Source organism: Callithrix jacchus, chromosome 6 (genome assembly GCF_049354715.1).
Source record: "Callithrix jacchus isolate 240 chromosome 6, calJac240_pri, whole genome shotgun sequence".
Lineage (NCBI taxonomy): Eukaryota > Metazoa > Chordata > Mammalia > Primates > Cebidae > Callithrix > Callithrix jacchus.
In genome coordinates this window covers 148565283-148581555 of record NC_133507.1, presented here as the reverse complement: position 1 = coordinate 148581555, position 16273 = coordinate 148565283, and the positions used below count along the sequence as shown (strand labels likewise).

The 16273-nt window shown below is 35.2% G+C and overlaps 1 protein-coding gene and 1 non-coding gene across 6 annotated transcripts in view; one reads left to right on the top strand and one right to left on the bottom strand.

The window, feature by feature from the left end:
* The window catches only part of RHBDD1 (rhomboid domain containing 1), a 166450-nt gene that overhangs the window by 61859 nt on the left and 88318 nt on the right, over nucleotides 1–16273 (bottom strand). The window lies entirely within an intron of this gene.
* Nucleotides 15803–15909, top strand: LOC118154856 (U6 spliceosomal RNA). Its single transcript, XR_004745108.1, has one exon. It is a non-coding gene; the product is annotated as a U6 spliceosomal RNA (small nuclear RNA).

Genomic DNA, 16273 nt, shown 5'->3' with positions numbered 1-16273 from the left:
ATGCACATGCATGTTCACTGCAGCACTATTCACAATAGAAAAGACATGGAATCAACCCAAATGCTGGTCAATGATGGACTAGATAAAGAAAATGTGGTACATACACACCATGGAATACTATGTAGCCACAAAAAAACACAAAATCGTGTGTTTTGCAAGGACATGGGTGGAGCTGCAGGCTATTTTCCTTAGCAAACTAATGCAGAAACAGAAAACTATATATCGCATGCATGTTTTCACTTATATGTGAGAGCTAAATGATGAGAACACATGGACACATGGAGAGGAACAACACACAGTGGGGCCTGTTGTAGGGTGGAGTGTAGGAGGAGGAAGATGATCAGGAAAAATAACTAGATTACTCGGTTTAATACCTGGGTGGTGAAATAATCTGTATAACAAACCTCTAATATATCCTGCACATGTACCCCTGAACTTAAAATAAAAGTTAAAAAAAGAAAGGAATTACAAAGGCTCGAGTTAAAAGAGAACAAAATTCTATTCACTGAAAATATCAACTATTGAGTTTATAAAAAAAAAAAGTCTGGTTGTTTTCAGCTCAAAAAAGTGGGTACTGTTTTAATTTTTAGTAGAGATACATAGTATAAAAAGTTGTTCATACCCTCGATTTTTGTTGAATAAGAACATAAGATTCATTGATATTAAAGTACTGTGTGATATATCGTTTCCAAATTAATAAGTTTATAAAAATGACAAGAGTTTGTGAATCAGGCCTAAAGTAATAGTTTTCTTTAACTATATTTGACTTTATTAAATTCAGTATATACACATCAAAAACTTCTAAGACTAAAAATTGTATGAATAACTTGAATATCCAAATCATTATATTATAATAAACTTAATTTTCTGTAAATTCTTTCATAACCTAGGGAATCATGGTTGCTGAACTACAGAATGTCTCATATTGATAAGTAAAGCAATTACCTCACTTGAAGTCAAAAGTTACTATATCTCTTTCCTAAATCTAATATATTGCTTAGCTTAACTGAAATAGGTCATTTAAATCTCTTGTCATTTGGCAGAAAGAAGAGTATTTTTACCTTGATAGTAATGAACGAGATTTATTCGTTTCTATAGCCTACAATGCTTAACTGCTTATAATGCTGACACACATGAGGGGCTCAATAAGGTTCTTTCGGGTGGCAGAATGAATGAAGATACTAAGCAACATCATGAATGTGCAAAGAAATGTTTCTGAAATCATTAAAATTTGGTAGCTCAAAACATAGTCTCCATCAGTCATAGGGGATAGGTGGGTAGAATTAATTCATTACAGTTTTGTTTACGCTTTTACTGTTAAATCTTCTCATCAGCATCCAAATGATGCCTTTCAATAAATGATGATTATGGAGTAGGTGGCAGAGAAAAGATTACATATCAATTAATTCACAGATAAATATTAATGTCAGTTTCCCAAACATTTAAATTCCATATATCTCTCTCTTTCTTTTTTAAAGCAATGGCTGAGCTACAGTTACTATTTTAAAATATGGAAACTAATTTCACAGATTTGAAAAAATATAGGTAGATACAAGTACTATCTAGACATAAGCACAATCTTCTAGCACTGTAAAGGTAGATAAAAGCACAATCTCGATATAAGCACAATCTCGATATAAGCACAATCTGTTGTAAAGTTTCACATCTAGACACATTCTCAGATATCAAACTTTATTCACTGAAATGAAAACCTTCAATACACAGAGCAGCAAGTAAGAATCAGTAATCTAAAGCAAGTGTTGTTCTGCATTGAAATTGCTTTTAGACCATCTGGCAGATGGTACTTTTTTATTACCTAGAAAGTTTTCCTGGGGGAGAACACACCAAATTACTTTTAAAAAAAAGAAGTTAAGTGGTCACACAGAATTAGTCATACATCTTTGTCCTGGCTGTAATGCCTCTGCTATGCCAAGCAAGGCAGCAGTGAAAATCTGCATACATTAAAAATTGCCAATTGCATTATGCCTGCACTGGGCCAATAAAGGCTCGTATCATCACGCAACTAAATAAGGTACTACCATCTAATACATGTGTTCATGAAGTTAGATCTGCTCTGTAGAGTGCTTTGATTTTATCTTTCAGAAATCTTTCACTGATAAGCCCTGACACCCGTATGTCAAAAACTCACCAATATTCCTGACATCTCCTCAAACTCCCACCTCTTTTTAAGCTAAGTTCTTTACAGAATAATGGAACTGGAAGAGACTTTGAAGCATACTCGATTCAATTCCTTCAATGTAAAAAAATAAAAATAAAACTGAGATCGGATCAGATTCAGTGACTCATAGCAAAAATAAAGTTAATTAACATTCATACTGGGACTGAAACTCAGTTCACTGTAATTCCCATCATTTTCTCTTTATAACACACCATAAAAGATGAAAAGAACATGAACATAATTTATCCCATTTTTCACAGAAATTTCCATACAAATAAGACAAATATTACTTTTACATACCTTGATGTATCAGAAGAAAGAAAAATGTACACCTCAATTAAATATATTATCTCCCTTTTTTTAACTTAAAGCATATCTCAGTAGGTCCCTATGAATATATATGATGCTTATAAACAGGATTTGAGGGATCATTAAATGCTCCGTTAACAAAGTACTGCATATTAATTTGGAATCTAAATATTTTTCCAATATGGCTTTCCTGGTTTTTACATATAGAGACTAAGAAACAAAGCAGCAATCAGTCTCATTCTCAAAACCTTTGTAGTATATTCCACCATAGTTTCACATACGCTACCCAGCAACCCCAACTGTGTAGCACAGGGTTGAGGGTGACAATTCTGCTTGATTGTTTCATAAGACAGCCAAAGTGTGATTGTGGCCATTCGCCTTTGAGAAGAATCTAAGAAAAGAAGCACAAGTTACTCCACATGTCAGTAAGGATTTCCGGCTTCAACCAGTGCCCACGCTGCAGGCTGGCAGATAGAAATTGAAAAGGACAGAGCTTTGTGCCCAGCGCCAGCTGAACCTGGTGGCAGGCTATTAAAAAAAAAAGGCGCAAATTATACATGGAGGGATGTGAGGGAGTGGGGAGAAAAAAATGCAATGAACTAATGTTCCTAGTTGGCATCTGCCTTTTGACTCAAAGAAAAAGATGGCTACTTTCCAAAATTTTTCTATTACTTTGGTATCAGCTGCCTTTTGGACTCGTTTATAAAAGCTGAGACTGCCAATAGAACAAGATTATGTTAGTAGTAGTAAACATGCAAGCCCCTTGAAATAATAGAAATTTTGATATTTCTTTTACAAAGGCAACTTAGGCATTATTATTCCTGGAATTATCTTTAGGACATGTAATTATGGCCAGGTACTATTATGAAATACAATAATAGCAAATTTTGAGGCTAAAAGTTGCTACCTTGATTTAATTTACCCTTACAATTTATTTAACTAAAGAAGAGTTTGAAAGAACAGTCATGTATCACTTAACAACAGGGATGTGTTCTGAAAAAATGTATCAGTAGGCAACTCTGTCGTCGTGCAATCATTATAAAGTGTACTTACACAAACCTACGTGGCATAGTCTACTACACATTTGGCAATTCTGTCACTGTGCAGAATTTTTGAATTACACATGTAGGCTATATGGTATAGCCTATTGCCCCTACGCTACAAACCTCTATAGCACATTTCTGCACTGAATACCATAGGTAAATGTAACACAATGGTAAGTGTTTGTGTATTTAAACGTAGAAGGTACAGTAAAAATATAGTTTTTTAATGTTGTGGGACCACCATCACCTATGTGGTCTGTTGCTGAGTGAAACATTATGCAGTGCATGATCACAAATGGTAATGGATGCTTCTTTGGGGTACTGGCATTCTTTCTACCAAATGAACTTGTTAGTGGGTCTTTCAAAACTCAGTATTATTGGTAACTATTACATTAACTCCTTAGGCTAAAACCTTGGAATCCAAAATTATTTACTCAGACTTTTAAAAAGAGACTATAGTTTCTATTTTATGATGGAAAAATACTCTTCATGTAAAAATGCCAAAATCAGGTAAACAGTATGCAAGGAATGATAATTCAAATCCCAATGAAGAATAAGGAAAGCCCCTAGCTTCCTCTTGGGATGTAGAATGCTGGAAAGGGTATCATTCTCATCCTTACAAAAAACATAAATGCTACATAGTCTACAAATTAGTAACTTATTTTTTTTTTAATTGGGAAGCCTCCCAAGCCAGAGTAGGCTCAGAGACACTACCTAATAACCTTTCTTGAACCCATTAAAGACCTGAGGTAGTAGACCAACCAACTAAACAAACAGCACTTGCTTATCCAGGACAGACTCTGCTGGACACCAGTGAAAAGAATTTGGCCAACATTTTGAGAGAATTGTTAAAGGCTGACTGTAAGCAAGCAAGGGAACCCAGAATCCCTGGGGCCTATAATATAAAAAAATTCACACCCACTTTCAGGCTTTTCTCAGAACCTCACCTGGTCTCACAAGAGAAACTGGTGAAAGTCAAGAGAAAGTGTCCTTTGTCATTACGGTACAGCTCTGTGGAAAAAGATCAGCAGCCACTACAGGAAATGTATGAAAGGCTGCCCAGATCCTTCTCCCCTAAATACCCTAAGGAATGATGCCTTAAATGCCAGAAAGAAGAGCAAAACCACTGAGAGGGTTTGGCTGTGTCCCCACCCAAATCTCCTCTTGAATTGTAACCCCTAGAATCCGCAGGTGTTAAGGGTGGGACCAGGTGGAGGTAATCGGATCACAGGGGAAGTTTCCTCCATGCTGTTCTTGTCATAGCCAGCTCTCACGAGATCTGATGGTTTTATAAGCCTCTGGCATTTCTCCTGCTTGCACTTATTCCATCCTGCCACTCTGCAAAGAAGGTGCCTGCTTCTCCTTTGCCTTCCACCATGATTGTACATGCTTCCTGAGTCTCCCCAGCAATGCAGAACTGTGAGTCAATTAAACCTCTTTCCTTTATAAATTACCCAGTCTCAGGTATTTCTTCATAGCAGTGTGAGAATGGACTAGTAGAATCACCATTTCCCTTAGGGAGCTGGCAAAAACATATGGCAACTTTAAGAAGGGAAAAGGAAGAAAAACAAAACATATTCTCTAAATCTGGGGGAAAAGCAAGAACACTGAGAAGGCCATACTTCCAAACCCAGGGGCACAGTGACTGCCCAAGACTAGACTTAATCAGGACATATCCATAACTTGCCTCTCATCACCAGACTGTAAAGCATAGAGCAACAAGTAATCGCAGAATATCACCAGGAGAGGGACAAAGGAATGAAAGGAGAAACTATCTGAGTCACAGAACAAAAGGAGGACCTGAAACTCAAGTTCAAGCAGGCACTGAGCAAAATTCTCTGGCAAATCAGGCCCATCCTAAAAACAAGGTAATGGCAAAGGAATTTGAAGCCTTTGGTGTGTCCAGGGTAACCATTGCAACAGTATGTATTCAATATGACTCAAAATTATCACATGTAATTCAAAATACAGCATTCAATAAAAAAGTAAACAATCTGTAGGGTTATAGAAGACCCGAAAGAATCTACCAGCTAAGTTCATCTAAATAACATTTAAATAGAACATTCTATCCAACAACAGCAGAATACACATTGTTTTCAGGTGCACATAACATTTTTACCAGGATGAAGTGCAATACAGCACAACCAGGTGAGATTTATCCTGGGAATGCAAAACTGCTTCGACTTTGAAAGTCAAAGTAATATAGTATGCTAATAAACAACAAAAAAAAAAACATATATAATCATCTTAATAGAAAACTTTTTTTTTTTTTTTTTGAGACGGAGTTTTGCTCTTGTTTACCCAGGCTGGAGTGCAATGGCGTGATCTCGGCTCACCGCAACCTCCGCCTCCTGGGTTCAGGCAATTCTCCTGCCTCAGCCTCCCGAGTAGCTGGGATTACAGGTATGTGCCACTATGCCCAGCTAATTTCTTGTATTTTTAGTAGAGATGGGGTTTCACCATGTTGACCAGGATGGTCACGATCTCTTGACCTCGTGATCCACCCGCCTTGGCCTCCCAAAGTGCTGGGATTACAGGCGTGAACCACCACGCCCAGCCCGAGAACATTTTTTAAAGTACTATTTATAATAGCATATCTCATCCTACAAAAAGCCATAAAATACTTATGTATAAATCTAAGAAAACATATGGAGGATCTGTATGTTCAAAACTATCAAATACTGGTTAGATAAATCAAAGAAGACCTATGTATATGGAGAAATATACCATATTCATGGATTAAAAAACTCATTGTTAAGATGTTAATTTTCCCCAAGCTGATCTATAAAGTCAAAATCTTAGAAGGATCTTTAGGAGATATCAACAAGCTTCTGAAATTCATGCAGAAAGGCAAAAGATCTATAATACCCAAAGCAATTTTGAAAAAGAACAGGGGATCTATGCTATCTGATTTCAGGACTGATTATATAGCAAAAGAAATCAAACCATGTAGTATTGGTGAAGGACAGATTTCCTCAAAGATCAGTGAAAAAATATAGAGAGTCCAGAAATAGATTTTCAATTTTTTTAAATGTCAATAACTTTAGGGGTACATGTAGTTTTTAGTTACATGGATGAATTCTACAGTGGTGAAATCTGAGATTTTAGTGTACTCATCACCTGAGTAGTATACATTGTATCCAATATGTAGATTTTTAAATCTCTCACCCCTTTCTCACCCATTCCCCTTTTGAGTCTCCAAAGTCTATTATACAACACCGTATGTCTTTGCATACTCATAGTTTAGCTCCCACTTATAAGTGAGAACATATGGTATTTGGTTTTCTATTCCTGAGTTATTAATACTTAGAATTTTGGCCTCCAGCAGCTCCATCCAAGTTGCTGCAAAAGACATTATTTCATTCTTTTTTATGGCTGAGTAGAATTCCATGGTGTATATATACCACCATTTTCTTTACTCTTTGTTTATGAACACTTAAGTTGGTTCCACATCTTTGCAATTGTTAACTATGCTGCAATAAACATATGCATGCAGATGTGTATAATGACTTCTTTTGATATAACGACTTCTTTTCCTTTGAGTAGATATCCAGTAGTGGGATTGCTGAATCAAATGGAAGATCTACTTTTAGTTCTTTGAAGAATCTCCGTACTGTTTTCCATAGCGGTTAACTAATTTATATTCCTACCATCCGTGTAAAAGCATTTCTTTCTCCCCACATCCATGCCAACATCTATTGCTTTTTTGACATTGTAGTAATGGCTACCCCAGTTGGCGTAAGGTAGTATCTCATACTGTGGTTTTAATTTGCATTTCCCTGAGGATTAGTGATGTTAAGCATTTTTCCTATGTTTGTTGGCCATTTGTATATATTCTTTTGGGAAATGTCTAGTCACATCATTTGCCCACTTTTTGACAGGATTTTTTTTTTCTTGCTGATTTGTTTGAATTCACTGTAGATTCTAGATATTAGTCCTTTATCAGATACATAATTTGCAAATATTTCTTCCCATTCTGTGGGTTGCATGTTTACTCTGATGATTATTTATTTTGCCATGAAGAAGCTTCTTAATTTAACTTAGTCATAAATTCTTTGCCCAAGCCAATGTCCAGAAGAGATTTTCCCGGGTTTTCTTCTAGAACTTTTACGGTTTTTAGGTCTTAGATTTAAGTCTCCAATTCATCTTAATTTTTTTATATGGTGAGAGATAGGGATACAGTTTCATTCTTCTGCATGTGGTTATCTCCTTTTCCCACTACCATTTATTGAATAGAGTGTCGATTTCACAATTGTTTTTGTAAGTTTTGTTGAAGACTAGTTGATTTTAAGTATTTGGCTTTATTTCTGGGTTCTCTATTCTTTTCCAATGGTTATTTGTATTGTATCTACTTTTATATCAGTACCATGCTGTTTTGGTTACTGCAGCAGTAACCAAAACAGCATGGTACTGATATAAAAGTAGTACTGATATAAAAGTAGATACAAATGGTACTGATATAAAAGTTTATAAAACGGTACTGGTATCAGCACAGTACTGATATAAAAGTAGACACAAAGTATGAGATACTACCTTATGCCACCTGGAGTGTAATTTGAAGTCAGGTAATGTAATGCCTCCAGATTTGTTCTTTTTGCTTAGGATAGCTTTGGCTATTCAGGCTCTTTTTTTGGTTCCATGTGAATATTAGGATTATTTCTTCCATTTCTGTGAAAAACAGTGTTAATGTCTTGATAGGAATTGCACTGAATACATAGACTGCTTTGGGCATTCTGGTCATTATCATGATACTGATTTTGATTCTTCCAATACTTGAACATGGGACATATTTCAATTTATTTGTTCATATCATCTATCGTTTCTTTGAGGAGTATTTTATAGTTTTCCTTGTAGAGATCTTTCACCTCCTTCATTAAGTTTATTTCATTAAGGTTTTTGTTTGTTTGTTTGTTTTCTTTTCTTTTTTGCAGCTATCATAAAAGGAATTGAGTTTTTGATTTCATTGTCAGCTTAGTGGTTGCTGGTGTATAGCAGGTGCTACTGATTTGTACACATTAATTTTGTAACCTGATTAAAATTTTGTAACCTGATTATAAACAGACTTTACTGAATCTGTTTATAAAATCTAGAAAGTCTTTTGTAGTTGTATTTTGGGTTTTCTAAGTATACAATTATTTCATCAGCAAACAGAGACATTTGACACTCTTCCAATTTGAATGTCCTTTCTTTCTCTTGCCTGATGGCTCTAGCTAGGACTTCTAGTAATGTGTTGAACAGAGTGGTGAAAGTGGCCATTCTTATCTTGTTCTAGTTCTTAGGGGGAATTCTTTTCAATTTTTTTTTTTTACATTTTTTCATAAATTTTAATTTTTTAATTGACATATAGGAGTTGTACATATTTAAAGGGTACTTAATGATGTTTTGATACACATAGTGTATACTAATATTATCAGGTTAATTAGCATATCCTCATCTCAAACATTTATCATTTCTTTGTGATGGAAATATTCAATATCCTCCTACTAGCTATTTGAAACTATTACTGTTAACTATAGTCATCTACCGTGGTGTAGTACCCTGGAACTTATTCCTCTTATCTTGCTATAATTTTGTATCCTTTAGCAAATCTCTTCCTATCCCTCCCTGGAAATGTACCTTTTATATTATATTATATTATTTTATTTATTTATTCTTTTCAACTTTTCTCCCATTCAGTATGATGTTGGCTGTAGGTTTGTCATAGATAGCTATTATTTTTTTAAGGTATGTTTCTTCAATTCTTAGTTTGTTGACATTTTTTATCATAAAGGGATGCTGGATTTTAGCAAACGCTTTTATGGAGATAAATACGGTTTTTGTTTTTAATTCTGTTTGTGTGATGAATCACATTTATTGACTTGTGTATGTATGCTGAACCACTCTTACAACTCTGGGATGAACCTCATTTGTTCATGGTAAATTATTGTTTTGATATGCTGTTGGATTCACTTTGCTAGTATTTTGTTGAGAGTTTTTGCATCTACATTTATCAGAGATATTTGTTTGTATTTTTCTTCTTTTGTTATGTCCTTTCGTGGCTTTGGGGTCAGGATGATACTGGCTTCACAGAATGAGTTAGAGAGGATTCCCCCTTTCTCAGTCTTTTGGAATAGTTTAAGTAGGACTGGTAGCAATTATTTGAATGTCTGGTAAAATTTGGCTGTGAATCTGTCTGGCACTGGGCTTTTTTTGTTGGCAATTTTTAACATTATGGATTAAGTCTCACTGGTTATTACTGTTCTGTTCAGGATTTCTATTTCTTGCTTATTAAAGTTAGGAGGGTTGTATATTTCCAGGATTTCTCCACTTCTCTGAATTTTCTAGTTTGTATGCATAGAGGTATTCACCGTAATCTCAAATGATGTTTTGTATTTCTGTGGTGGTGGTTGTATAATGTCTCCATTTTCATTTCTAATTAAGCTTATTAGAATCTTTTCTTTTCCTGGTTAAGCCAGCTATGGTCTATGATTTTGTTTATCTTTTCGAAGAGCCAACTTTTTGTTTCATTGATCTTTTGGTATTTGTTTGGTTGCAAATTCATTTAATTCTGCTCTGATCTTTGTTGTTTCTTGGTTCCATTTCTCTACTTCCTGGAGGTGTGACATTAGGTTGTCAATTTGTGATCTTTAAGACTTTCTGATGTAGGCACTTCGCCCTATAAACTTTCCTCTTACCACTGCTTTTGCTGTATCCCAGAGGTTTTGATATCTTGTGTCAGTATTATCATTCATCTTGCGGAATTATTTAATTTCCATCTTGATATCATTGTTAACCCAAAAGTCATAAAGGAGCACATTTGCTTATTTCTATGTATTTGTATGGTTTTGAGAATTTCTTTTAGAATTGATTTCTAGTTTTACTCTGCAAGGGTCTGAGAAGATATTTGATATGATTTCACTTTTTTACATTTTCAGAAATATACTGACATAAACATATTCAATTGTTATTTGACAAAAGTACAAAGGCAATTCATTGGAAAACTGATAGCTGTTTCAACAAATGGTGCTGAGATATTTGGAAGTTCACAAGCAAAAAATGAACTTTGCTTCATACCTCACATCTTGTATAAAAGCTAACTCAAAATAGGCTATCTATCTAAATGTAAATGTTAAGACCATGGAATTTCTAAGAGAAAATACAGCAGAAAATTATGGTCTTGTAAATCTTTTGACCTGACTCAACATTAAAAGCTTGATAAATTGATAAATTGTGCTTCATCAAAATGATAAACTTTTGTGCCACAAAAGATACTGTTAAGAGAATGGGAAAAAAGCTACAGACTCAGGGAAAATATTTGCAAATCACATATCTTATGAAGGGTTTTTATTCAGAATATATAAAGAATTCCCAAAACTCAATGATAAAAAAACAAACAATCCAATTAAAAGTAGACAAAATAATAGAACAGAAAGTTCAGCAAAGAAGATATATAGGTAGCCAATAAACAGAACAAAACATCTTTAGTCATTAAGGAAATATAAACTAAAACACAACCTGACACCTATTAGACTCGCTAAGATAAAAACAACTGAAAATACCAAATGCTGGGAGGACCTAGAGCAACTGGAACTCTCATATACTGCTGGCAGGAATGAAGACTGGTACAAACACTTTGGAAAACAGGCAGATTCTTATAAAACATAAATTCACCACATATAACCCAGAAACCCTACTCCTAGGTGCTTACCTAGGCGACATGAAAACTTATATTCACACAAATTATATGACATATAATTTGTCATATAATTCCCACAAACTATATGACATGCTGGAAAAAGCAAAGTTATGGAGTGGAAGAGAGAACAGTGCTTGTTGATGATCAAGGGTCAGGGGAGGTTGACTACAGAGGGGGAGTGATGGGTAATTTTCTGGAGTGATACAACTGTGCTGTATCTAGATTGTTATGATAAACAACTCTATGCTTCTGGCAAAGCTTACATAACTGTACACCGCAAGGAGTAAATTTTACTATGAATAAATTTTAAAGAAATAAAAAATTAACAAGGAACCCAAAGAAATAACTGATAGTCTTGTAAAAATCAACAAGGACTACAAAAACCATTACTTGAAAGGTTATTAAGTAATTTTTAGGAAACAGGATATTCATATGGTGACACAGTTTCACCTCACATGGAGTGTATAAAGAGAAAGGGGAAAATGTACCTTTGCAACAGAGAGATTTGTCAGTCACCTTCTGAAACTAGTAACCAAGTTTAGCAGTACGAGTGAGATGGCTCGGCGCTGTGTATCTCCTGACCTGATGCAATCTCAAGAACACAGTATTACCTACGACATTTTCTTGCTTAAAATGTGTAATCCAAATCCAATTAATCAAGTTCTCAAATGTAAGTGCCAATATACAGTAATACAGAGAACTATTTAAATATGCCATGAAAGAAATAATCAGATACTTATTCAATGAGACTGGTATCCTGAAAAATTAAATTATAAAAAGGGAAGCATATGGTTTTATATTAAAAAGAAATAATCAAATGCAACATCAGAACCTTGAAAAACTGACTATTAAAGATACACCTTGAGAAAACTGGAAAATTTAGTATTTGGACTAAATTTTAGATGTTATTAGGGAATTCCTGCTAATTTTCTTTGAGGTGACCATGATGTTGTAGATAAGTAGCAGAATGGTCCTTATTTTTAAAAGTTACACATTGAAGGATTTAGAGACAAAGTAACAGGATGTCTCCAACCTAATGTCAGAGGGTTCAGCCCAAAAGATTCTAGTTTCTCTATTCTCTCTCTCCATCTCCCCTTCTTCCCTTTCCCCTCTCAAAAACATACACACATAAACACACAAATTCCACATACAAATAAATGTGGGAAATACTGCAAACCATATCTCCTTGAATATCCACAACTACACTGGTATCTAATTAGTCCCACAATTAAGAAACTAATTACTTACATATATTCCAAGCTTATTTGACCACAAAATTTTATTTTGAATGAATGTTTGAATAGCATATGAAACTAGTTTTAAGGAAACAGATCTAAAAAGACTTTTGAAATGCATTATACAGGAACTGACAATGGCAAAGGAACAGCTTTATACAAATTTATATTACTTTGAATTTTATTTTCCTTTGAAACCTTTGTAATTGTCTCACTAAGTGTAAGACACCAAGAAGACATTTGACAAAAAGCCTTTTTCATTTTTTTTCCTATGGAAAAGTATTTGGTTTGAGTTGGCTTACTTCATAATATTCTGGCCATATGGTACATACTATTTTGCACCTTACTTTTTTTTCATCCAGCAATACATTGTAATCCTATTTTCATTCCACTAAATTTTCCCAAAATGTTATTTTTAATTGATGCTGAATATTTCCATTTTACAATGAAATCATAACTGATTTAACCCTTGCACACACTGTTGTGCAAATTTCAATGTATTTAAGTTTTTATTAAATTTAATTAGGGAATAAGTAACTTATAAACAAGTATTAGACCAAATCTCTATTATTTCCTCAGTCTAGATTCTTAGTCAAGGAATCATTGAAGGCAAGCCTCTTGATTATACATTTCCAATGTGCTTTCCAGGAACGTTATGCCAATCTGCATTCATATCAGCAGCACATAGAATTGCCTGTTATCACTACTAACATTAAATATGGTGAGGTGGAGGGAGGCGGAGCAAGACGGCCAAATAGAAACCTTTACAGATCATCCTTTCCTTAGGAACACCAAACTGAAGAAATATCTGCAGAAAAAATCACCTTCATAAGAACCAAAGATAATGTGAGTGATCACAATATCTGATTTTAACTTCACATCACTGAAAGAGGCACTGAAGAGAGAAGGAAAGACAGTTTTGAATTGCCAGTGCCACTCCTCATCCATCCCCTGGTAGCACAGAGAGAGAATCTGCACTTGGGAAAGGGAGAGCACAGTGATTGTGGACATCCCCTGGAACTCAGCACTGCCAGAAAGCAATACTGGACAGAACTCAGCCAGCACCCAGGGAGTGAGCATTTAGACCAGTCCAAGCCAGAGGGAAACTGCCCATCCCACTGGTCAGAACCTGAGTTCCATCACGCCCTGACACCATGGGCAAAAGTGGTCTGGGTTCCTAAATAAACTTGAAAGGTAGTCTGAGCCACAAGGACTGCAATTCTTAGGTAAGTTCTGGTGCTGTGCTGGGCTCAGAGGCAGTAGACTTGGGGAGCATACCTGCCAATGAGGTATCAGCTGGGACAGCCAACTTGCAGCTCTGGCAGAGACTCCTTCCCAGTGCTTGAGGAGAGGAAATGGAAGAGTAAAGAAAAATTTGTTTTGCAACTTGGATACCAGCTCAGCCACAGTAGAACAGGGTACCGATCGGAGTCCTAAGGCCCCTACTCCAGGCTCTAGCTACCAGCAACATTTCTAGACACTTCCTGGGCCAGAAGAAAACCTTCTTCCTTGAAGAAAAAGACTCAATCCTAGCAGGACTCATCACCTGCTGACTAAAGGACTCTAGGTACCTGCACAGGCCACTGTGGTAAACAGGCAGTACTCACCCAGTGGTATCTGGGTGACACTCAGAGACATGCTTGCTTCGGGTGTGACCCAAGCACATTCCCAATATGGTGGCTATAGGGAGAGACTCCTTCTGCTTAAGGAAAGAAGTGAGGAAAGTAAAGGGAACTTTGTCTTGCAGCTTAGGTACCAGCTTGGCCACAGCAGGGTAGAGCATCAAGCAGGCTCTTGGGGCACCTGATTCTAGGCTTTTGCTCTTGGAAATAATTTCTGGACCTGTCCTGGACTAGAGGGGCCCCAATTCCCTGAAGAGAGAGACTCCTATCAGATAAATTTGACAAAGAGATTGAAATCATTAAAAAAAATCAAGAAGAAATTCTGGAATTGAAAAATTTAATCGACATACCGAAGAACAATTGATTAAGCAGAAGAAAGAATTAATGACTCCAAAGACAGGCTATTTGAAAACACACGGTGAGAGGAGACAAAAGAAAAAATAATAAAAAAGAAGGAAGCACACCTTCAATATCTAGAAAACAGCCCTAAAGGTACAAATCAAAGTGTTATTGGCCTTAAAGAGGATGTAGGGGGACAGAGAGACAGAGGTAGAAAGTTTATTCAAAATGATAATAACAACTTGCCAAACCTAGAGAAAGATGTCAATATTCAAGTACAAGACAGTTACAGAATATCAAACAGAGCTGACCCAAATACGACTACCCCAAGACATTTCATAATCAAACTCCCAAAGGCCAAGGAAAAAGAAAGGGTCCTAAAAACAGCAAGAGAAAAGAAACAAATAACCTACAATGGAGTTCCAATAGTTCTGACAGAAGACTTCAGTGGAAACCTTACAGGCAAGGAGAAAACAGCATGCTATATTTAAAGCGCAGAAGGAAAAAAAAAACCCTTTTATCCTAGAATAGTATATCCAGCGAAAATGTCCTTCAAACACGAAAGAGAAATAAAGAATTTCCCAAGAAAAGCTGAGAGATTTCATCAATGTCAGACATGTCCTACAAGAAATGCTAAAGGGAATTCTTCAATCTGAAAGAAAAGGATGTTAATAATCAATAAAAATAATTATTATTTAGGTGTAAAACTCACTGGTAATAGTAACCACACAGAAAAATAGAATTAAAAAACACACTGTAATTGTGGTGTGTAAACTATTCATATATTGAGTAGAAAGACTAAAAGATGAACCAATCAAAAATAATAACAACAATTTTTCAAACATAAATGGTATAATAAAATATAAGTAGAAACAACAAAAGCTAAAACTTTAAGCTTTTAAGTTTTAAGACTTTAAGTTTTAGCTTTTGTTGTTTCTACTTATATTTTATTATAAAAGCTAAAAACCAGGGGGACAAAGTTTAATAAAATATAACAGTATGAGAAAATATAAGTAGAAACCACAAAAGCTAAAACCCAGGGGAACAAAGTTAAAGTCTGGAGTTTTTATTCACTTTATCTTTGCTTGCTAGCTTGTTTAGGCAATCAGTGTTATCAGTTTAAAATAATAGGTCATGTTAATTTCAAGCCTCATGGTAATCAGAAATCAAAAAGTATACAACAGATACACAAAAAATAAAAAGCAAGAAATTAAAACACACCTCCAGAGAACATCACTCCTAAAAGGAAGACAGGAAGGAAGGGAAGAAGAAAGGGAAAGCCACAAAACCACCAGAAAACAATGAAATGATTGAAGTAATCCTTACTAATCAATAACAGCTTGAAATGAAAAAAGACTAAATGGCACAGAGTGGCTGAATAGATTAAAAAACAAGGTCCAGTGCTCACTTCGGCAGCACATATACTAAAATTGGGACAATACAGAGAAGATTAGCATGGCCCCTGCACAAGGATGACACACAAATTCATGAAGCATTTCATATTTTTTAATAATAAATAAATAAATAAATAACAAGGTCCAATGATCTGTTGCCTATAAGAAACACTTCACCTACAGAGAATGAAAATCATATAGATTGAAAATAAAGAAACTAAGATGTCATTCCAATGGAAACCAGGAAAGAACAGGAGTATCTATGCTTATATCAGACAAAACAGATTTGAAGACAAAACTGTAAAAAGAGACCAAAGTAATTATATAACGATAAAGGGGTCAGTCAATTCAGGAAGAGGATATATTAACTGTAAATATATATGCATCTAACACTGGAGCACCCAGATATATAAAGCACATATTATTAGAGCTTAAGAGAGAGATCGATCTCAATACAATAATAGCTGGAGAGAGATC